We start from the raw sequence: 23,986 nt of genomic DNA on the forward strand, positions 1-23,986 counted from the left end.
GAGTAGTACATAATTAAAATACTGTACACTTTTGCCTTGTGTACCACTGATGGTAGATTGCACCCAAAGAAGCGGCTGCTTTTCCCCATGGAACACAGCTCCGCTTAACCCAAAAGTGTTGCTCTGCTTCTCTGATTATCCCTCCTCACCCCACTCCCCCACATCCCCTGGGAAAGGGCAGTATTCTGTACCTCTATCTCTGACTGAGATTGGAAAGCATGGAACATAACGTTAAACCGTCTTGGCATCTTCTTGAATGTCAATCAACCATGATCAACCATTATTCTCACTCTCGAGGGTAAAAAGTAGTATTGTCAGGACAATGTTGATAGGGGTTTTTCTCTTTCTAGGATTCCATTGCAGGAGAATTTTAAGATATTTGACTGTCTTGTCTGAGCCACATAGAGTAGAGGTGTGGATGCCACTCAGGGGCTGGGCAGTACACGGGTGTGAAGGTTCTGCAAGCCAAAAGCAGAGGAAACAGGCTCGTGAATGCTTGTCTTAGCAGCAATGGCTTGATTCACTGACCTCTCACTTGTACACCATGTAACTAAATGTTCCCCATGTAACGTCTTAAGAATTTGCATTGTAACTGTAGACAAAACTGAAGGAGGAAAGAAAGCCCCCACCAAATGCTGAAGCCTCCTTCACGCTCCTGTGAAAACAACAGGTTTTGCAGGTCAAGAAGCACCAAATCACAGAAGCTCAGTGTTACCTACAAGTCTCTCCCCACACTGGTGGGGGCATAAACCTTTCCAAGCTCTGCAAATAGAAATGAAAGAAAAAACAGTTTTCATACCTGCTTTTTACTATGTGTGTCTATACCTGTGAATGTGCTGTGCTTATAAGGGGTGCCTGAGGAGGGCAGGGGAGGCTGTCAGGTGTCTTGGATGGAAAATGACCCAGGCAGCTGTGGGCTGCCTTGACATGGGTGGCCTCCTTTGAAGGCAGGGCAGACAGTCTCTCGGGTAAAGTTTACTTTGTTAATAGAAATATCGATCACTTTGATATCTTTTTGTTTGTTTTCGATCATATATTAGACATGAAATTGAATTGAGAGTGAGATTAGATGACAAACAAGCAGAAACACCCTAGTCTATTTTTTAGAACATCAAGACATGCTATTGTGGTGAGACCTATCTGAGGTTCCTCAGTTTTTGATTTTCCTCCTTCAAAAGGTAAAGTTTAACCCTGGAATGGTTCAAAAGACGGTGGAGTGCTTGCTGTGCAAGCATTAGAACAAATGATAAAACACACAAAAAAGCAGTCTAGCAGCTTGTGCTTGTAATCCTACGTTCCTGAAGAGGAATCAGGAGATAGGAGGTTGCTGGGAGGCTCAGCCTGGCCAACTAATGACCTGCTTGATGAGCTCTGGGTTTAGTGAGTTAACATACATGGCTCGAAAATTCAACATTCCACGTTTGCCTACTGGTCTACACACACACACACACACACACACACACACACACACACACGCAAGCATACTGACACCTTTTTAAAAAGTTTTGAATTTCTAGCTAGCAGGGCGGCGTTATGAGACAGTTTTTAAAAGAGGGTGGAGCCGAGAACTGACATTAGCAGTTAAGAGGACTTGCTGTCCTTTGAGAAGCTGGATCTGTTTCCTAGTACACACATGGCAGCTAAGAACTGTCTATACTTCAGTTCCAGAGGGCCCAATGGCCTCCTCTGGCCCCCAGGACATCAGGCGTGCATGTAATAGAAAGTCATCTGCAGGAAAAACCTGGAACGTAAGATAAATAATATGTTTAAATCTAGATCTTGGAGTATCACACAGTGGCTAGATGTCCATTTTAACTCCCTGTGCCAGAAGTGGAATGGCAGAGAGCAGTTTAAATTGTTTCAATTAGCATGCTTTTCTTTCGTTCAGAGTTAATCACTATAGCTGCAGAGAAAGCTGAATCATGTCTCTGACCAGAACAGATCCTTAACTTTGCCAAGTAAGACCACTTTTACATTAAGCAAAAGAGGAATTTTATTAAGTAAACCTTGTCTCTCAAATTCTCTTGAATAGTCTAATCAAATATTGATACAGTTTATAGACTGTATCAATAGCATACAGAATATCAGTGTTGGTTTCAAACAGCTATTCTAAGCAAGTGAAGTGGAAACTTTAGGACCACATGTGTTGGTCTCGAAATGTCCCCTATAGGTCATGCATTTGAACATTTTTTTGTCCTCCATTGCTGGAGGAATACGTCATAGAGGCATGGAAAGCCTCACACCACTCCCAGTTTCTCTCTCTTCCGTTTCCTTTAACTCAAAAATGTGAGGCTTTCAGCCCTCTTCCACTGCCATGCCTGCAGCTTGCTCCCACGAACTTGACTCTTAAGCCCTGGAACCGTAAGCCCAGAGAAACTCTTTCTTCTATATTTTCTTGTTACGGCTTTTATCTCAGCACTAGGAGAGTAGCTAATAGAGACCAGTGAAACGGCCCAGTGGGTAAAGGCACCCAGCCTGGAGACTCGAGTTGTAGAAGGAGAACACCTACTCCCACCAGTTGTCCTCGCCTGCCGCACTTGTGCTGTAGCACAGTGTACCCACACACATGCAGGTAACAGAATGTGAAAAATTGCACATATTTGATAAGATGGAGCCAGCATGATGGTAGACTAAATGAAGCAGACCTGAGCCTCTGCAGCTCAGCAGTTCAGTCCTGAGCAGCTGTGTGACTTGGGTAGTAGTCTCAAGTCTCTGCTTCCTTGTTTGTCTTTTTTTTTCTTTTTTTTCTTTTCTTTTTTTATTAACTTGAGTATTTTTATACATTTCAAAGTGTTATTCCTTTCCCGGTTTCCGGGCAACATCCCCCTAATCCTCCCCCCCCCTTCTTTATGGGTGTTCCTCCCTCCCCCATTGCCGCCCTCCCCCCAACAATCTATTCACTGGGGGTCCAGCCTTGGCAGGACCCAGGGCTTCCCCTTCCACTGGTGCTCTTACTAGGATATTCATTGCTACCTATGAGGTCAGAGTCCAGGGTCAGTCCATGTATAGTCTTTTTTAGGTAGTGGCTTAGTCCCTGGAAGCTCTGTTTGCTTACATTGTTGTTCATAAGGGTCTCGAGCCCTTTTCAAGCTCTTCCCAGTTCTTCCTCTGATTCCTTCAAATGGGGTCCCATTCTCAGTTCAGTGGTTTGCTGCTGGCATTTGCCTCAAAAAAATATGGAACGTCAATGAATTTACGTGTCATCCTTGCGAGGGGCCAGTACTAATCTTCTGTATTGTTCCAATTTTTAGTATAATATGTGCCGTCAAGCGAGCACTCCTTGTTTGTCTCTTTTATCCTGGTTTGTGCCTGCCACCTTTCAGCCAGGTGTACTAGAGAGTAGGCATAGATGACAGATGCAATTCTTGAAGCCTGCTAAGGACAGCAGACTGTAAACAGAGCCCAGGACGCCATTGCTATGTTCACTCCAGGCAGTGCATCCCTGAGGGTGACACCTACCTCTCCCTGGGATGGTCATTCCTGCAGGTACCAAAGAATGAAGGGTTGTAGGCCTACCAACTTTTTTCCAATGAAACTCTTGGAGGGTTCAGGGTATAGCAAATGCTGCACTGGAGTATTTTTGTGCCTAGACATTAAGATGGAAACGTTCCTAGTAAACATGGATTTGAGGGTCCTAGAACCCTCTCTCTCCTTACCAGATCCCTAGTCAAGAACTCCAAAGTACAGTTGGAAACCAGTAGCCTCGTTTAACTCTAAAGCTTCACAGAGCTCTAAAATGTCAGAGCCTTCTCACCTAAAGGGATAGTATACTATAATGTTTATATAGTATTTTAGGACACAGGATGGGGCCCTGTCTTCATTCTACTACTGATTGTGCAAATGCGTGTGTGTGTGTGTGTGTGTGTGTGTGTGTTTCACCTGCTGATACTCTTTCTTGCCTGAAATCAGTATTTTCCTGGACATCTCAACTTTTTTCAAGTTTTTCCAATATACATCAAAGATTGAACTCCAGCTGTTTTGTTTTTTCTTTTCTTCCTTTTCTCTATTTTTTAGATTATCTTTCATTGCTACTCTGATTCCAAGATCACTGCATTTCATTGTCTTGTTTGTGTTCTCTCCTCCCATTCTATCCTGAGATACATACAGCACATCTTAGGGAGAGACTGTCCAGGATCTCTTCATGGCATGTGCTTTGGTCTCCCAAGGTCCCTGAGGTCACCCTGAGGATCTCCTTGAGGTCATCCTGAGGTCTCCTGAGGTCACCCTGAGGTTTTCTAAGGTCTCTTTGAGGTCTCCTGAGGTCCTTGGTCCTTTCTACCTTCAACTCTTACAGATTTCAACATTTTATTTTTGATAACTTACTTAGCATTTTATAAATTCATCTTTCTTTTAAAAAAAAGTTGAACAAGGTGAGCTCTGTAAATTTATGTCTCCAATAGGAAAATGTTTTTATTCCCCCCTGCCTGTGTGTGCGTGGTGAGTGTGTGTGTGTGCGTGAGTGTGTGTGTGAGGTATATGTAGACAAAGTGTGCATGAGTGTGTGGGTGTGTGTGTATACGTGCGTGTGTAAGAGTGCGTGGAGGTGTGTAGGTGTGTGCGTGGTGTGTATGTGCAGAGTGTGTGAGTGTGTGTAGATAAGATGACAGCATGCAGTCAGTACTTTCTTTACATCATAGGTTCCAGGATGGAACTTGGGTGACACTGACAGCAGCTGCCTCTGGCAGCCGAGCTCGCTAGTTCAAGGGAAGTAACTCTGGTTTTCACTCCAAATGTATTTCTCATGACAGCTACAATACTGAGTTTGAAGGGTCAATCAAATGCTTTTTATTGAATTCATTTCAATCCTAAAAAGATTTTTGGCACTTTTACTCATTTGAACCTCTAAGAGGCATTTGCAGTTTTTTTGTCTCGCTTAGTTCTTGAGAAGGCATTGACCTGTCCTTCTAACTAAGGAGCTCAGAAACTCAGGACAAAAGCAAGTGGTCGTTGTTAAGACCCAGTAGGTTCAGGTGTATTAAAATTTACATTGCCTCCAGGATATTTAATGAATATTAAAAAAAATGTTGAAAAGATGGCTAAAAAACTCAAATAGGTTTAAAATGAGATTTTACATCTAATCTGTATCCATATGATGTGATTAATCCTTGGGTTTAAAGAGCGAACTGTAAAACAAACTCCCAATCTGTCCTGACAGTTAATCAGCAGTACTTACGTGGATGGAGCGAGGCAGGGCTGGTTTTAAATGCGAGGTTAATGAACTGAGCCCTCTGTGTCCCCCTGAAAGCTTGCCACACATGCGTGTGAAATGAGGCATAATATTTCTGTATAGGCACACGGAGGACGCATTTTGCTTTTTTAGATACACACATTTCTAATTCTACATTCTCCGCTGACCGTTTTACACTGAATAAGGATTTTTTTACAATAGTGTAATGTGTGTGCTTAACACTGCACTGTCTCCAAGGTTTGTTCTCCTGGTCACGATGCAGGCTCCTCTCCAGCTTTCTCTCTTCCTCATCCCTCCTGTCCTTTCCCTTGGCCTCGGTTGTCTAACAAGGTGCTGCATGCCAGATAATGGGCGATTCTGATTCAGCCATTCTCACGCAGTTTCATCCAGAACCATGATTATCAACTGCTCTTCATTTATTTAACAGAGTACTGATCAAGGCTAAGCGACAGCTGCAGTTTTAGGTACCCATATTGGAATGGAATAAACCCTTGCCGTCCTTTCTTAATGATGTCAATGACTAACGAGTCAGGACGGACACAGAAACAAGCCTCCCCACAGAGTCTGGAGAAGACAGTGAAGGAGATCAATCTGCAAGCCAAGATAAAGTAGAACAGAGGAGGTGGGACAGGCACACCAGGAGATGCAGGAGCACTGGAGACAGGACGTGACTGAAAGGCTCCATCAGGACAAAGGCTAGAGACCCATTTACTCAGCTGTATCACCGTGTGGGTGGAAGGAAGGGAGAATAAGGGAGCAGTGTGGACCAAGGGTAAAGCCAGCTAGGGAGACAGTAAGCCACCTTATGAAGAGCATCAATGCACTGTCACGAGAAAGTCTCTTGGCTCCAAATGGAATGGATAATAAAGATGAGGTTTGGGGTGTAGGAGCAGTATGGCCTTTCCTTTGTTCATTGCACAGCATGTGGAAAGGTGCTGCCCATTAGTAGGACGGGTGAGAGAAAAGAGGCACCCATATCTGCCACTGCTCGCTGGTGTAGACAGAACCAACAGATGTCCCTAACAGATTAGATGTAGAGACAGAGACATCAAAGATGGCAGGCACTCTGTATCTAGTACGTGCTGGACTCCTGCGACATGAGTATTCCTGGGAAGCTCAAACTGCTATGTCCAAAACGGATTTAATAGGTGTCTAGTTGTTCTTTTGATCGTTCATATGGAACCATTGAGGTTATCTGAATAACAACCCATCAGGATGACAGAGGAATATCTAGAGCCCAAACTGGCAAGTAAATACATGAGCTGTAGCTAGAAATGATCATGTTACGTCAAATAAGCTAATACCTGGAAGTCAAATATCATGTTCTCTTTCATGTCCGTGTGTGTGTGTGTGTGTGTGTGTGTGTGTGTGTGTGTGTGTGTGTGTGTGTGTGTAAAAATTTGAATAGTAATGGGAGGAAGACAAGATATTAATGCTTCATCTTATAAACAATTTAGACTTAAATTTGTATGTACGTACATGTATGACAAGGTGGTGTGGATGCAGAAGGAACTACTAGGAAACATGATGGGACCCAAGGGCATGGGAGGTAGCTGGGGAGGGAATGAGTAAGGCACAGTCACACCAATTCATGGACAAGTCATAATAAACCATTGTTTTGTATACCAACTTTAAAAGGTTGACACATTAAGAGAGTTGCCTTTGGTAAGAGATGACATTGGCCCCCACTCCGGCTAGACATGAGGCGATATCCATGGAACTAAGTAGGATCTGATTTTATAGACAGTCAAAAGTACTTGTTGAAGCGATGGCAAGGGAATACAAGAATCAAGGATAAATCCCAAATGTCTGCCAGTCGGTATTCTGTTTTATTCCATGTGGCAAAACTTCTGATAACAGCAGAAGAGGTTGGGGCTAGAGATAATGATTTAGATGATTCTGCATCCACATCAGAATTTATCACCTTAAAAACTGCCCCATACATAGAGGGGAGTGAGCAAGGCAGCTCAAATGTAGCACATTTTGCCCAGTGAGGAGTTTGGGCATGGACGTGACAGGCCTCAAGATCGCCCCAGCACCACACTTAGGAATGTGTCAAATCACGATTCACTTCCTCTTTCATTTTCCTTAAAATTTTTCCTTTCCCTTGCCCATGTTTAATTCTCCGTTTCTCTATTTTTATTATACTTTTCTTGTCCACCGGCCTGACCCAGGATATGCCTGGGCTTTAAGCTAGTTAGTCAAAGCTGTAACTACATAAAACAACATTTAAAATGACAAAAAGTCATGTCTTCATTAGGGTTTCGTTTCTGTAAAGAGACATCATGACCAAGGCAACTCTTATAAAGGACAACATTTAACTGGGGCTGACTTATTGTTTCAGAGATTCAGTCCTTATCATCACAGCAGGGAGCATGATAACATCAAGCAGACATGGAGAAAAAGCTGAGAGTTCTACATCTTGATCCAAAGGCAGCAGAAGGACTGTCTTGTGTGGCAGCTAGGAGGAGGCTCTCTTCCACACTGGGCAGAACTTGATCACTAGGAGGCCTCAAAGCTTGGCTACACAGTGACACACTTCCTCCAACAAGGCCACACCTCCTAAAAGTACCACTTCCTGTGGGTCAAGGATATTCAATCCACCCCAAGTCCTAATGGGTGTTTTATTTACTATTTCAGACCCCCAGCTACCCATTCATGTGCTGGGATGATCATTCAGGAACACAGTCCTGCATGCTCTGAGCCTCAGAGTGATGTAGCCAGGAAAGCGTGGCTACTCCAGGCCTAACCCATCCTGCCTAGTCTCTGATCTGGGCCTGTCACTGTGCACAGGATGTGACGCATAAACGATTTGTTGAATGAAGGAGTCAATGCACACCTGTTCTAATCAGGCTTGAGACCTGAAACCAGAGAACTAATTGACATTGGATCAAACTCTTGAGCTACCAGACAGTCAAGCTGGAGTTTTTAATTTCCTAAACATTGTCAGACAGATTGACAAGTTCGGGCTATAAAGAGTTGGCCTTGTAAAAGAACATGGTTTTTCACTGGACTCAGTTGTGGAACTGTGCTGATGGAGCACCACTTGGTGACAGGAAGGTTCTGAGTGAACTGTGCCCACACTGCAATCTCAGTAGGCGAGAGAAGTGACCACCGCTTACACCCGTAAGGACAGGTCTGTTCCTTTTAAAGGGATTTTAGTGCATTTGCTAACATTGCTCTACTCAGCAGGTCCACTATGACTTGACAGTGCACACTACAGGTAAAGCTCACGGTCCACATCCCCACCATGCAAGTTGATCTAAGAAGACAGCACCGCACTCACTCCAGGCACACTTCTCCCTCTGGACAAACCATGAAATTACCTCCATATGAGTGCTAGGCTGCAGCTTCTGTCTTGGACATAGTCCTTCGTCTTCTTGAGAAGCAGTTCCACAAAGTCAGGGTTACCTTTTTCTGGCGAAAACCCAATACAGAATGGTATTCACACATATTTCAGTAAACTTCGAGGTTAAAATTGAGTTCAAAACGGTGTCCCGACTTTTCCACAAAAGCAATATAGTCAGTGAGGAGTATGTCAAAGCCATCCAAGTCAACATACCTCAGAATTTTTGCCAGCGTTCTGTAAATCCTGGGTTCATAGCAGTGGTACCCCCACTGACCCAGAAACTGCAAAGAGGGCCTCTTAACTATCTTGTCAATGAGGTTGCAGAATATATTGCCTCTTGGAAAAGAAGTCTTCCGCATAATTTAGAAGAGTTATTCATTTACTTCTAAGGGTAGAGGGAACACGGTGGGCAGTCATACTGCCATTCTTCAGTTACATGCTTTGATAATGTAACTCCAGACACAGACATGCCCACCGGCAGCCAGAGCAAGGGCAGCAGGGGGTGACATCACAATACTTGCCGAACTGTCATCAGCCCGGGTCAGAAAACTAAGGCAGTTGTGAAGTTAGTGGCATTTGAGAAACCCAGAGGACAACGACAGTATGCAGAGAGCTAAGAGCAAACAATTTTAACTTTAAGAAAAATTCCACCCAGTCTGTGCCATGCATCTCTCAGGTGTGAGAAGCACCCTGTATACATCACACTGCATATTAATTTAATTATTAATGTGAACCTAGTCAGGTACAACTCCTGAGTTCTGCATGATTCCTGCCTACTCTTGTCCTCATAGGTTCTTTTCCATGCAGTAGGTAATCTCCATCCCCACACGTACAACCCAGTAAACAAAATCTAGAAACACGGTCTTAGAACTTTTTTCTGCAAACCTGGCAGAATCTATATAATTGGAACCTCATTTAAAAATAAACATAGATGATTTGCCATTAAGAACATTAGAAATACAATTACTTAGATAACATAAGGATGTATACTAAAGTTTTAGCCCTTTAATAAACAAAATCAAGGCAGGACATATAGTTTAAATGGAGAACACTGGTTCTGTATTTTCAGAGAACAGAATTGGTCCGTGCATTGGTAATTTGGTGTCTCCATGGAAGGCTGGAGACCTGGGGTTTCCTATCCTGTCACTTGGCTGACACACCCCGTTTCTGTATCTTAGATGAAGCGTATTGCATAACAAACAGCTCACAGGGCCAGTGAGACAGCTCAGCTCAAAGGTGCACTGCCAAGCCTAGGAACCGGAGTTCGATCCCCAGAACCCAGATGATAGGAAAGAATTGATTTCTGCAAGTTACCCTCTGAATACATGCACACAGCGAGATCTGCACATACACACACACACATGCACACATGCACATACCTACATTCGCACATACACAGAGAACATGTATACATGCAAGAATGAGATACAAATCAGCATTAAAAAAAACCCACCAAAATCCACAAGGTTATAGAAATTACCGCTTAAAAGTCTGAATGTGCAATTGACTTCTGAGAGACAGGGAAAGCCGGGGGTGGATGAATGGAAACTTATTCAGTCGGGTTTAGTTCTGCAAATTTCCACCGTGTTTTGTTCAGTCACAGTTATGTAGCTCCTTTTATCATTATGTTTATATCGTGGTGAATCTTCATACCCATCCATTATCCATACTGATGGATGAACTAATATCTTTTAAAAGATGTTTAAATGTTGAGTGTTTCCATCTAGAAACTTAAGATGGACATTCAGTCATTTAAGTCTCCCAATTGCGACTTCTTCTTCTTCTAAAAGGGTTTATTTCCTTGTGTATCTGTGTGTACCTATGAGCAGAGGCTAGAAGGAGGAAAGTACCAGTTTGAATCTGTTCCTGTGGGCACAGTCTCTCCCCGAGCTCCAGCGATCACCCTGCCTCTGGACTCCTGCCCTCACGATTGCACAGCTGACACTTGCCTATAGAACTCTCTCTCCAGGTTTTCCTTATCCTTCATCAACAACCTTGATACATCTCTCCGTACGTTTGTTTGTTTCTGTGTATTTTATATTGTTTATTTATATTTGGAATGGAACTTTTCCCATCCTATAATCTAGCTATCAGTTTTTGAAATGTTAAAAAAAATACTTGAATTCTCCATATGGATTTTATTACCAGAAATACGACCAGACCATGGTTCTTGTTAACCATGTTCTCTTCTAGTTTCTTCTTTTTGCATCTTCCCAAGAAAGAGTGTCATCTGAAAATAAAAATAATTTTGACATTTTGAGGTCAACGAAGATTTGTATCCACTTCTGTTTCCCGCCTTGCTTACTGGGTAGGAATTTCAAGCCAGTGTTAGACAACTGTTGCTAGAACGTTCCTTGCTTTGCCCTCATCCTTCAAAAGAATCATCGATGGCCAAAGACTTCCTGTGCCTCTTCCACGGCACATGGGGACTTGTCTCCTGTACCTGGAGAAGCTTTAGGCCCTTCAGCTGTTGCTTCAGGTAGCACTGAGGTGGATGGAGAATGGCAAGGACAGAAGGCTCTGTATCGGACCTCTGCTAAGGCCCCTTTTCCCTTGTAAGTGTGACCATAGCTGGGCCTACTTAAGCAAGCATTCATCAGGCACATGTATTAACTTCAACCAAACGTCTCCATTGATCAGGTGACTTTTCACCCAGTGGCCCTGGGTAAAGACATGAGACATTGGGACTGCATCTCCTAAATCTCCGCTCTTCTGTTTTGATGCAAACCCCACTCAGTTAAGGGACCTTACTCTTTTTAAAATTTCTATTTACTTCATTCATATTGGTGTCTTGCCTTAACGTATATTGTGTGCCACTAGTATGTCTGGTGACCAAGCAGATTAGAAGAGGACATCAGATCCCCTGGAACTGTAGTTACAGATGGTTGCGGGTGCTAGAATTGAACCGATGTCCTTTGGAAGAACAGCTGGTGCTCTTACTGCAGAGCTGTCCCTCCAGCCCCTAAGACTCCATTCTTTGATTATTCCCCCATAGCTGGTAGTATTTTGACTGCTGTTAAAAAATGAGAAGAGTTTGTTGAGATATCTTTTCCATTATTATTACATTTATTTATTTTATGCGGGGAAGTGGCAGTAAGATTATAAACCAGTGAGGGAGACAGACTGTGAGCACATAGAGTGCTGTGCTGGGTGTTACAGAAGCATTCGCCAAGCAGAGCAGACAGGAATGCGCGCTGGCGAAGTCTCTGAAGAAATTACACTCATGCCAACATCTCTAACTGATGCCATTTGAATGAGAAGAGAGTAGGGTGTTTCTTGATAGAAGACACTGGAGAGAGACCAAATCAGCATTAAAACCAAATAAAACCATTGTCTTTTTTCACTAGTACTTTGATTTCTGACCTTCCTGATATTACTTTTACAATTAGCATTCATTTTTAATAGCTTCTCAAGCTGCTAGCTGTTTTTCTTTACTGCCCTTTACCTTGGCTTAATAAAAATATTTGGGATAAATATTTAGGGTTATGTGTTTTCTGTTGGGCATCTTATAGATGAAAATCATACTTTTTGTTGGCTCTCTCTGTCTCTCTGTCTCTGTCTGTCTCTGTCTCTGTCTGTTTCTGTCTCTGTCTCTGTCTCTGTCTCTTTCTCTCTCTGTGTGTGTATGTGTGTGTGTGTGTGTGTGTGTGTGATCTCTGTCTCAGGTCAGTGTGTATATATGTGTGTTTGTCTGCCAGTGTATATGCCTATGTGTGCTGTATGTGCTTATGCATGTGCACATATGTGGCAGCCAGAGGTTGATGTCCAGTGTCTGCCTCTATCACTGTCTATCTTTTTTTTTTTTTGATTTTGACAAGTTTCTCTCTCTTGATGAACCTAGAGCTCACCAACCTCCAGGTGGCATGTCCTCAGCCCGAGTGTTACAAAGAATATATGACAAGAAGGTATGATTCATGTAGCCAGAGATTTTTAGCTGGACTGACCAAAAATATGGGAAAACGCTTTGAAAAATGACTTTCTTTTTTTGGATGTCGTTACTTGTTAGCACACTTTATACTTTTATGCACAAAAGCTTTTTTACTGTAGCTGTCTTCAGACACACCAGAAGAGGGCATCAGATCCCATTACAGATGGTTGTGAGCCACCATGTGGCTGCTGGGAATTGAACTCAGGACCTCTGGAAGAGAACTCAGTGCTCCTAACCACTGAGCATCTCACCAGCCCGAGCACAAAAGCTTTTCAACTTTTATCTTGCTTTTTTTTTTTTTTTTAGATAATTATTAACCCTAAATCATCATTGCCAACCACAATAATTAGATATTTTTAAATTCCTATTTTTATCACAATACCCTGTTTTTGTATAGAAAGTCACTGGAAAACTTTTTAGGTTTTAATTCCTCAGGAAAAAGTAGTGACTGGTCCTGACCCAGGAGCTGCTTTCCAGGCTGAATAGCACTAAATCTCTTCCCCTTTCCTAGAGGAGACGAGGAGATGACTCCCTGACTTCTCCATTGTACCTCAGAGTGAAGCTATCTTGAAGCAATCTTTAAATACCACTCAATGTGATGTGCCTGCCCCTGGCAAATGACATTTCAAACTGTGATTCTTTTTGCCCTCAAAGCAGGAAGGTCTGTTCTTTCCTGTAGTCAGAGTGATTTAAATGAAGTTAATTTACCAGGTCAGGATCTAACTTGCGACTTCTCCGATGCCTTTATTTCCATTACAAATTAGCTGAGGCAAAGGCGACTCTGACTCAAGGACTCTGAAGACCACAGGAAAACATTATTAATTTGAACTCTCTTGTTTTCAAATTGCTGGTCGTGTGGGCAAGGGGATTAATGCCACTGGGCAAGATAATCTGAGGTGGAAATCAATGAGGGGGATCACTAGACTGCTCTAGCCCATTAAGTGCAGTGCCCCACAGAGCCAGTACTGAAAAAACAGGGAAGGCCATTGAGTCGTTGCCCTCCCCAGCCATTCCCAGTGTGTGTTCCGTTTTCCAGTGAACTCCACCTGCCATTCTGTCTCTCCGGAATTTAGAGATTATGAGGGCCCAGAACCAACAAAGAGCAGAACACCATTCCAAAGACACCAGGGATTCCCTGTTTTCACTCTTATTATTTATTTACATCTCAAGTGGCCAAGATTACCCTCGACTTGGATATTTGGCTCTGAGAATGACCTTGAGCTTCTTATCTTCCCGTCTCTGCACCAGCACATGAGTGGCAGGCCCAGGTCACCACACCTACTTTATGTGGTGCTGCTGATGAACCTCAAGAGCGTCATGCAGGCTGGGCGAGCAAGCCACCAGCTGAGCTGCATCTTCAGCTCTCGTCATTTTAAACTGATACCCAAGAACATTATTTGCAAGACATATCCAGATCTTCTAATATTTATCTCTTGGTTGTTCCCAAGGCATCTTAAAAATACGGCAGCTTCAGATCCAAATCTCTGGTCTACCAGATGTCTACTTAGATGTCAGCTTTCCAGCATAACTGTGAATTCAGATGCTCAAAAGAGCAAGTGTGTGTTAAGTCTTTTATCGATAACTTGGCAACTAATGGATTTGGGTGGGAGAAGGTTACCCCTCTGGTTTCGTGACATTTCATACTCAGATGTGACTATGTCTCAGAGTGCTTAGCTGTCTTGGAAGGCCTTCCTTGCTTCGTAAGTGACACTATCCACCCAGGATCAATGTCTCTTACTCTCATCAGTCTGTATCCACCTAGGATCAATGTCTCTTATCAATCTGTGAACTTCTACAAGCTTCAGCTTTCATGTCCTGGGCGAGAAGTGTGCAGTCTGCAGCTCACCTTTCTCTTCTGAGGCTGAGTCTCAAGGAACTCTCATTGCCCACGACTCCTCCATCCCCTCACCGCCATAGTAACCCTTCCCATACAGAATGCTCCTTAGTGCTTCCCAAACCAGCCCTTCCTATTCCAGCGGTGCGTGGGTCTATATCAATTAGGTCCCTGCGTTTGCCTGGATTCTTCGGTTACACCTTTTTTTTTTTTCTTTCAAAATTAAGAATGCAAAACCAGATTAGTTTGCTTTTGAAATAATCACTAGTTTTCTGGTCATACTGTAGGACACAAACCAAGGTATTTGAAGCATTTCACGGTGGTGTCTAAGCCAGGCGTAGGTGAAGAGCAGTCAGGAAAGCACCAAACTGGGCAAAGATGGTGGTGCTAACCCCCACCCCCACCCCCAACACACACACACACAATTGAGGACTAGATAAAGTAGAAGGGAGCATCCAGGAAGACTTCCGAGGTAATGAAGCACAATCAGACATGAACGTGGGATGGGCTTCTACAGAAGGAAGGGGGCCAGCAGAGGGGAACAGGAAGTGGGGGAGGAAGAGTGGAGCAAGAGGATCAACAACCACAAATATGTCTGGAAAATCTCCTAGTGGAAGCCATTACTTTGTGTAAAGTTCAGTTAACCTGAACTGGTTAAGTTCTTCTGAAGGCAAGGCACGTTCATAGTACAAGCTAACGTAGAGATGGCTACTATGAGAGAACACTTGTGTTTTATGAGCTGTACATGGTATAGACTACAGAAGCTAGAGCAGATAAAGAGTGTGAATAACCCCCCCCCAGATCTTTATCAATGTGGGGGGGTTAGGAGTATGACCGAATTGTCTATCCATATGCACACACATATTTAAAATAATTGATTTAGTAGTATATCTTTCTATATAAAATTATATTTATTAAATCTCGTTTTAGCTATCAATCTTGTTTACATGTCAATTTATAGCATAAAGTATAAAAATAAATTATCTGACACAAATTCTAAAAAAATTAAAGATGACTTTTTAAAAAAGATTATTAAACCAACTTATTAGAAGTACTACAAAATATCTTAGGTCCTCCGAGAACATTCTACTTTATTCGACGTCTGTTTCCATTGCTGTGAGCAGACACCATAGGCAAGGCAACTCTTATAAAGGACGACATTTAATTGGGGCTGGCCTACTGGTTCTGAGGTTCAGTCCATTTTCATCATGGTGGGAAGCTTGGCAGTGTCCAGGCAGGAATGGAGCTGAGAGAGCTGAGTCAACATCTTGTTCTAAAAGCAAACAAAAGACTGCTGTCTTCAGGCAGCTAGGAGGAGGGTCTCAAAGCCCATCCCTACAACAACACACTTCCTCCAACAAGGCCACACCTACTCTAACAAGGCCACACCTACTCTAACAAGGCCACACCTCCTAGCAGTGGTACTCCCTGGACTAAGCTTATTCAAACCTCCACAGACTGTTTCTTGGTTTCTGGATCAGTACATGTTTTAGTGGTTTTAACTAAGGAATCTGGCCATGTCTGAAAAAGCAAGTCTTAGACACACATGCCAGCAATGTACACATTCTCCTGGCATTGGTGGAACCTGAGTGGGATGAACACGGAAGGCTCTGGAGCCTTTCCTTCTGTAAGGCACAAGCTTCCCGTCACAGCCTGTGCTCCCCACGCCCCTGTCCGTGCTCCAGCTCCGTGCTTAATCAGCTCAGTCTTCATAAATCAGTCCTGCTACAAGGTTTGCATTGAAAAGGTGAGCTTGTCCCAGCATAATTGACCTAGTGGGGGATAATTTGAGCTACCTGATTGTAAACTTCAGCCTTGCTCCAGTGTGATTTCATCCATATGAAACCCGGCTTCCTCTCCCTGAAGATCCATGAGTTAGTTATGGCCATCTTCCCTTTGCTTCCCTGTCTCATATGTAACACTGCGGTGTAGACCTAGTGGGGATAAAAGATACCATTTTATGTTTTATATTTTTACAACAACACCTGCACCTTGTAGCGCGACAGCAGACCGGTCTCTGGATGTCTTCTCCCACCCACAGTGCATGGTGGCAGCAGATACAGCTCTGTATGTCCTCTGCCCAGATTCCTGGGCACCTTTCCCCACCTTTGCTGTGTGGCAGGGTCGTTGGCAGGGCTCTGGGGACACGCCCTTAAGGAAGTATCATCTACATCAGGCTGCCTTGTAGGCAAGTCTGAGAGAAGTGTTTTGTGAATTGTGACCTAAATGTGTGCAGGACCTCTGGTAGTGTGGCCCAAGAACAAAAGACACAGAAGAAAGCAAGCTTTGGGTGCTTGCTTGGACTTCGCTCTTCGTGGTGAGCTCATCTGAGCTGCTGATGAGGACTGATGACCAGAGGCCATCAGTAACCCTGTGGGACCACAGTGCCAGATTGCAGCACTGAGGCTCCCGGTGTGCAACGAATGGTTGGACTTGTTGCCTCTCTGGTGTGGGACAGCCACCGTACTGCTCTGACTTATCCACACCATAAAAGCCAACCCATTGAATCCTCTTCAAATACACATTTATTGTATCTGTTCTGTTCCCCAAGAGAGCACCGAGGCATACAGACACAGTGGTTTGTATGAGCCACCGACATCCCTGTGTACGTCCCTGGCGGTCTCTGTAACCTGAACATACCCACCTTTGTTCTGTGCCCCCTACCCTCTGCTGGCTGGTGAGAACACTGTCCACCCTGCCACATCAGGTTGCACTGTGGACCTGTCTGCTGCTGCCTCTCTCCTCAGCAGCACCCTTCCTCCTCCCTGTCTCTCCACCCAGCTGACCTATTCTCCCCTCTGTCCTTTTCTCAGTTTCTTTGTTAAACCCTGGACCCCACACGGGGTGGAAGGCAGACTGAGCTCAGGAGCAGAGAAGGTGTTTCTTTCTCCTTTATGCACTCAGCACCAACCACAATGCCTGATACAAAACAGCCATCCAAGACCAGAGGGCTGAGTCAGGATCGGAAAGCCATGCACAGAATCCACCTTACTCAACCTTCCTGTGAGCCCTTCTACTTCTGTTCTCCTGGTTTTGCTCGGGAGTGAACAGGTCATTTAAGACATTTTGCATCACACTCTGTCTGCAGGGTTCCACTGTGGGCTTTTCACAAGAACATTGTACAGAAAATAATCCCCTCCGTCTGAGGACACAGGTCAGTGTCACCACACCAATTGGACAGTTTATTTATTGAGCTGTTATTTTTCTTTATAGATGCCTTAAAGAAGCTTTAAAAAGGAATGACCTAAAATATCTGTAAGGAAAGAGAAGTAGGCGGTTGGCCTTGACGTTACTGACACTGTAATAAGCCAACGTGAGCTGCATGGCCGTAATAACTAACAACAGGACAGACGGAGTCCACCCAGTCTGTAGTCTCATCACAACAAATAACTCAGGCGACAACGGCACTCGGGATGAATGACAAGCCGCTTTGATCAATACTGCGCTACTCATCCTGTGTCTTCAATCCAAGAGGATAATGTTGGGATATTTTTATTTCAATGTGGTCAAACAATTTACGTGTTGTCGGTCACAAGAAAGACAATGTGCAGTGTGTATATTAGTGTGTGCCGGGAATTGTACTTAACAAATTAATAAATACCTCATGACGCCATTTGGTTTTTTAAATTATGCGTATATGTGTGCATCATGTGTGTATACTTGTGCCTGTACATGGGTGTGGTCACCCGAGTGCAGGTCAGAGGTGTCAGATCCTCCAGAGCTGGAGTGACAGTTACAGGTATGAGCTCCTTGACATGGGTACTGGGAACCAATTCGGGTCCTCTGTGAGAACGGATTGAGCTCTCAACCACTCAGCCATGTTACAGATCCCCCTGTCCCTTAGACCATAGCACCCTGTTATATTACTGGGGTTCTTCAGGGAATGGAGTGTGTGTGTGTGTGTGTGTGTGAGTGTGTGTATGCCAACTATGCACACACACAAATGCACACATGCGAACGCGCGCACACACACATATTTATATGCGCCGACCATGCACACACACACACACACACACACACACACACACACACACACACACACTCAGAGGCATCATAGAGGCTGTAGGTTCAAGACCATCCCTGCTTTATAGAGGAGGAAGAAGAAATCCCAGAGATTCCCCCAGTAAATACAACCCATGAACAGCAGGTGACCTTCTCCAAGCTTGGTCTGCCCGACCAAATTACTTTTTTTTTTCTTTGTAATTCACAACCTTGGCTTTTTTGGTTGGTTGGTTGGTGAGAATAAAATTTCGAACATGAATGTCAACGCATGTTAGACACACTGTATCTAGCATTTTTGGAAGAATTAGCATTAGACGTATTATCAGGGATGGAGAGACGGTTCTGTCAGCAAAATGCTTGTCATGCAAATATGAATCTGGATCTCTAGCACTGTAGTGACACATCTGCACATCCAGAGGCAGGGGGATACCCAGGACTTGCTGACCAGCCAGTCTGGATGAATTGCTGTCTTCCAGGTTCAGGGAAAGAACCTGTTTCAAAAAATAAGACAGAGAGTGATTGAAAAAGACACCGGATGGTGACTTCTGGCCTGCACACACGTGTGTACCTCCAAACACATGCACACACAAGATAGAAAAAGAGAAATTACCATTAGCTTATTAATGTAAGCCTTTGTCTTAGAAACCTCAGCAGTGAAGACGCCAAGGTGGACTGGAAAGGAAGCTATATTTGACCAACATTAATCGTGACTCCTTCCCTTGGCTTCTCAGCATAATGATAAAAAAGTGTAAGTCACCAGACGAGCGATTTCTCCAGTATATCCTCTTACAAAGATAATGTTACCTTTGGCACAGATAATGCCTTATTCTTGCTGATGTCGTTAGAAAATGACAAGGTCGGCCAGAATGAGAAATTGACAGGGTCTCTGTCTCCCCAGTTTTTAATAAACATTGTCAAAAGAAATAATAATCAGGTCTGAGCTTGTGTGTCCTTGAAGCACCTTTAAAGTGCTCCTTAGCAAAGCTAAGGGAGACCAGGAGCAGTCAGGGAAAGACAGACACTCTGAGTGCATTTCCTTTGTCTATTAGAGGTGATAGAAGTAAAACGCCTCTCGGTGATTCAGATGCCAGGGATGCTTTTTCTTGGATGTTGGAAAATGGTAGTAAAGCAAGGCCTGGTGGGTCAATATGCTGTGTGCTCTAACGTGTACTCGGGACACAGGCCTGGTGGGTTAGTACACTGTGTGCTCTAACATGTACACAGGACACATGCCTGGTGGGTTAATACACTGTGTGCTCTAACGTGTACACGGGACACATGCCTGGTGGGTTAATACACTGTGTGCACTAAAGTGTACATGGAACACAGGCCTGGTGGGTTAGTAAGCTGTGTGCTCTAACATGTACATGGGACACAGGCCTGGTGGGTTAATAATCTGTGTGTTCTAACGTGTACACAGGACACAGGCCTGGTAAGTTAGTACACTGTGTGCTCTAACATGTACACGGGACACAGGCCTGGTGGGTTAGTAAGCTGTGTGCTCTAACATGTACATAGGACACAGATCTGGTGGGTTAATACGTAAACCCAGCCCTCTAGGCAGGCAGTGTCCTTGACCAACTTTGTCCTCAAGGCTCCTCTCTCAGGTAAGACTTTAGGGAAAGTGGCGAACTGTTTACGCACACAGAACTCTGCTCCTGCCATTGAGTTTTTGCTGTGGTTTGCGTGACTGTCCTCAGAATATCCATGTGGTAAAGGCTTGGTCCCCAGCTTTCAGTGACATCAGGGGGCGGTGACCTTTGGGCAACCTTTGGTTCTAGTGAGAATAGTCATTGGGTGAGCATTCCTTGTGCTCTTCTCTTCAAAGCTGCCATGGAGTGAGCATCTTTCTCTCTCACGCAGTATCACCATGGCCAAACCTAAAGGCATCAGGACCAAGGAAACAGAAACTGAAACCATGAAGCAAAATAGATCTTTCCACTTAAAAAAAAAAAGATTTTTCAAACCTTTTATCAGTTCTTTGTAGACTTCACATCATACTTCCACCACCACTCATCAACCCTTGTACCTGCCTTCCAGGCTTGCAACCTCCCCCACCCTCCATGACTGACACCCAATAGAGAACAAAATCTCACGAAAGCTGCAGTGTGCACTCTGTGTCCCACAGTTTTCCCCTCTGTCCAGACTTCTTTGCTTGCAAATGTTCATTCCAATGAGTCACTGGTCTGGTATGAGGCCTCTAGTCTCTGCTAATCTGTCAATACTGGATCCTCACTGGGACTCCTCTCAGAGGTCCTGCTGTTGCCCCATGCCATGGAGATCCTGGAGTTTTGGATCTGTAGACTCATGCCCCCCATGGTGAGTGAGGGGAGGACGGTGTCTCTCACTTGTCTGTGCCAACACCCAGTAGACAAGAGGCAGAACCAGCTCTCTGGTGCTCACACCCTTGGCACCTGCTCACCTGCAATTCACACACCCAGGGCCAGCCCTACTACTGTGTTGCCTAGGCAAGGAGCAGAGCCTGCTTTCCCAGTTGCTTCAGCAGCCGGGGGACAGGACCAGCTCTCCTGGTCTCATGGCCCCAGAGCCATCCCTCCCTCCTGCTGTTCTAAATGGCAAGGGATAAGGGTGAGGGACACTTCAGCATGGCAGACAAGAGGTGCCCTCCAACTCTCCCACACCCACAGCCTCCTGGCTGGCTCACCCACAGCCCCTATATCTAGGGCCAGCTCCATTGTGCTGCCCAGATGAGGTGTGGGACTTGCTTGCCCAAGTACTGCAGCAGGTAAAGGGGAAGGCCCGCTCCCCTGTTCTCATGACCCTGTCAAGGCCAGCTTTTCTGCCTTTCACAGAAGATGGGGGGAGGGGAGCAGATCCCCCACCTCTTCCAAGCCACAGGGAGACTAGGGTGGGGCCACTTCCCCCCAAGCTTGCATCCTCGGGACCCAAGTTCTGTGGCTGGCTATGGGCAGGATCAGCTCTCTTGCTCTCCCATCTCTATAAGGCCAGCCCCGCCCCCCAACGCCCAGGTGAGGGGTAGGGCCAGCTCTGCACAGCCCTCACACACCAACTGTCCCCAGTGGCAGCCCAGACCCCGGACATCCATCTGGCTTGGGTAGTAGCAGACCCTTGCTGCCGAAGGGTCACAGACCCAGATGTGACCACTTGGTGGCAGCACAGGCCAGGACCACCCCACCATGGTCTGAGGTGGCATCACCGGCTACTCACATCAGGCTGTTCCTCACGACCCTCGAGTCTCCAGTTCTGTCTCTTTTCACTGAGCCCACTTCCTTCTGCTTCTCCTCGTTCATTTCTCCACCACTCACTTGCTCCTCTTAGTGGTGCCCGGGGCTTGCTCAGGGTCTGAGGTTGCCTTAGGAGTGCTATGCCCTGCTTGAGCAATATGGCCTGGGACAGGAGTCGTCTTGGGCGTGGTCTGCCTCCAGGCTCTAGGCCTGGAGGGCGCCAGACTAGTGTTCATCTCAGGCTAGCTCCTCTACTGGCCCACTGGAGTGGCCATTTGTCTCGGGCTTACTCCTGCCTGGGGCCTGCAGTCTCTGGCTTGCTTCCTGTCCTAGGAGCCTGCCCAGGCTCTCTGGTGCCAGACTGGTGGTGGTCGCAGGCTCACTTTTTTCAGTGAATGTTAATCATTCAGATGCCTGTAGGTCAGAACACTGAGCACAGACAGATCTCCCCTCTCTGCCCCTACTGACGTCCATGTGACACAGCAGCCAAGCCTGCAAGGGCTCTAGGGGCAGGAACTTTCCACTTTTTAAGTTGATCCATCCCAGCTGTCTGTCTCAGTAGCTGTCTCACTTGACTGATACATAGCTGACTGACACTGGTCTTCCCTCTTCCATCCCTCTTTAGGGCTCAAGTCCTCACACCCCTTCACCCCTACAGCATTCTTAGCAAAGGGCCCTTAAGACGTAGTGAAGAATCAGGATTACTGTGATCTCTCCACACCCTTATTGTAAGCCAGCACACAGTACAGCGCAAAGAGCCTTCCTTTAGGCACCAGTGGAACTCGGGAGGAATTTGCGGCAGTCAGAGAGACACTTTCCCTCTCCTGACACTCAGGTTAGGCTTGCTCAAGTCTCAGCTCTTCTCACACAGGCTCTCCAGGCCAGCCATGCGGCTGACATCACAAATCAGCCTCCCTTCACGCAGACCGGTGCTTCTCTGCCCCTACACCCTTCCCTTCACCTGAGTGGCTAAGTCAATGTCCTCCTTTTCCAAGACGTGTCATTTAATCAAGCACAGAGGGCGTCTTCCAAGAAAACACTTAAGGATCATGGGAGGAAAACTTCTGCCAACGGCTTGGTGGGAGGACGTGTGGTAGATCCCCTGACTGCTGCTGAGTTAAGCACAGGGAGCGCACAGAGGAAGACAACGCAGTGGAGAGGAGCTGTACGGAGCGGAACGGGCAGGTTAGAGTCATTGAGCTCAGCTTCCTCATCTGAATGGAGTCATGAGAGCGCTACCTCGTAGAGTTCATGTGAGTTCCTGGCACCCAGAGGAGACAGGAGACGGAGGTGTGCTCTCGGAACGGATTCTGAGGCATGACTGCTGAATACAGCTGGTGATCTAAAAAACACGCAAGCGACCAACGGACGGCGGAGAACGATACGTAAGAGGGGCGAAGGCATGTCTTGGGAATAGATGAAAGTCTCCAGTGGATGGAAGAATGGGAGCCGAGTCCTGGTCAAGAACTGGGCGTTCCGTTGATCTAAGTTAAAACAGAATTCATCAAGACGCAAAGCAAACATTCCAGGGAGTGGGAACCATGATGAAATAGAGACCTGGTGGGAGCGGAGGCGCGTTTTCAAACTCTAGCCTGGTGGTGCGGTTTGAAAGTGAGGTCTCTCCCGGTCGCCCGCCATTGGTGCAGTGTGGGAGGTGGGACCTGGCTGGAGGAAATAAGGCATCGGGTCGGGTGTTGAGGCTCATAGCCCGGTCTTGTTTCATTTCTGCTTCCTGACTACAGGTAGAACAAGGCCAGGCGCCCGCCGCTCACGCCAACACGCACTTCCTGCCATGATGGACCGTGTACCCTCCAACTGTGAGCCTTCCCCACACTGCTTTTTCTCAGGTGTCTACTCCCGGCGATGAGAAAGGAAGTCGAGGCGTAGAGGGGTAACTGAAATTCTCAGGTAAGGAAAAATGGCAAAATAGAAAGTCCACGCTGTCTTGAAAATGCACAAGAGAGAGGTTATTGCATAAGGTCATCTTTGTCCAATCTCCAACTCCTGGGATAAAACAAGAGCCTCACCCCTTAGAGCCTCTGCCTCACCCTGTGGACACTGCATTGCTGATACCCAACAAGAGCTGCTTTTTAATGAGAGAGAACAATGGTGGCTGTGCTGTCTGGTTTCATGTCAACTTGACACAAGCTAGAGTCATTAGAAGGCAGGGAAATTGTTGAGGAAATGCCTCCATAAGGTTGGGCTGTGGGCAAACCTGTAGAGCATCTTCCTAATTAGTGATTGATGGGGAGGAACCAGCCCACTGTGGGTGGTGTCATCCCTGGGCTGGTGGTCCCAGGTTCTACAAGAAAGCAGGCTGAGCAAGCCACGAGGAACAAGCCAGTGAGCAGCACCCCTCCATGGCCTCTGTGTCAGCTCCTGTCTCCAGGTTCCTGCCCTGCACGAGTATATGGAATTGTGAGTTCCTTTCCACAAGTTGCTTTTGGTCATGGTGTTTCATCACATATAATGTAATGCT

At 45.6% G+C, this 23,986-nt stretch overlaps 1 non-coding gene and 2 pseudogenes across 1 annotated transcript; all 3 read right to left on the reverse strand.

Moving 5' to 3' along the window:
- Positions 1-231: 231 nt before the first annotated feature.
- LOC116895214 lies at positions 232-8,916 on the reverse strand (annotated as a pseudogene).
- On the reverse strand, positions 3,169-3,277 carry LOC116897442. Its single transcript, XR_004387478.1, has one exon. It is a non-coding gene; the product is annotated as a U6 spliceosomal RNA (small nuclear RNA).
- Positions 8,917-21,897: 12,981 nt separating the features above from the next.
- Positions 21,898-22,021, reverse strand: LOC116897580 (annotated as a pseudogene).
- Positions 22,022-23,986: the final 1,965 nt, after the last annotated feature.

This window comes from Rattus rattus, chromosome 3 (genome assembly GCF_011064425.1).
Source record: "Rattus rattus isolate New Zealand chromosome 3, Rrattus_CSIRO_v1, whole genome shotgun sequence".
Lineage (NCBI taxonomy): Eukaryota > Metazoa > Chordata > Mammalia > Rodentia > Muridae > Rattus > Rattus rattus.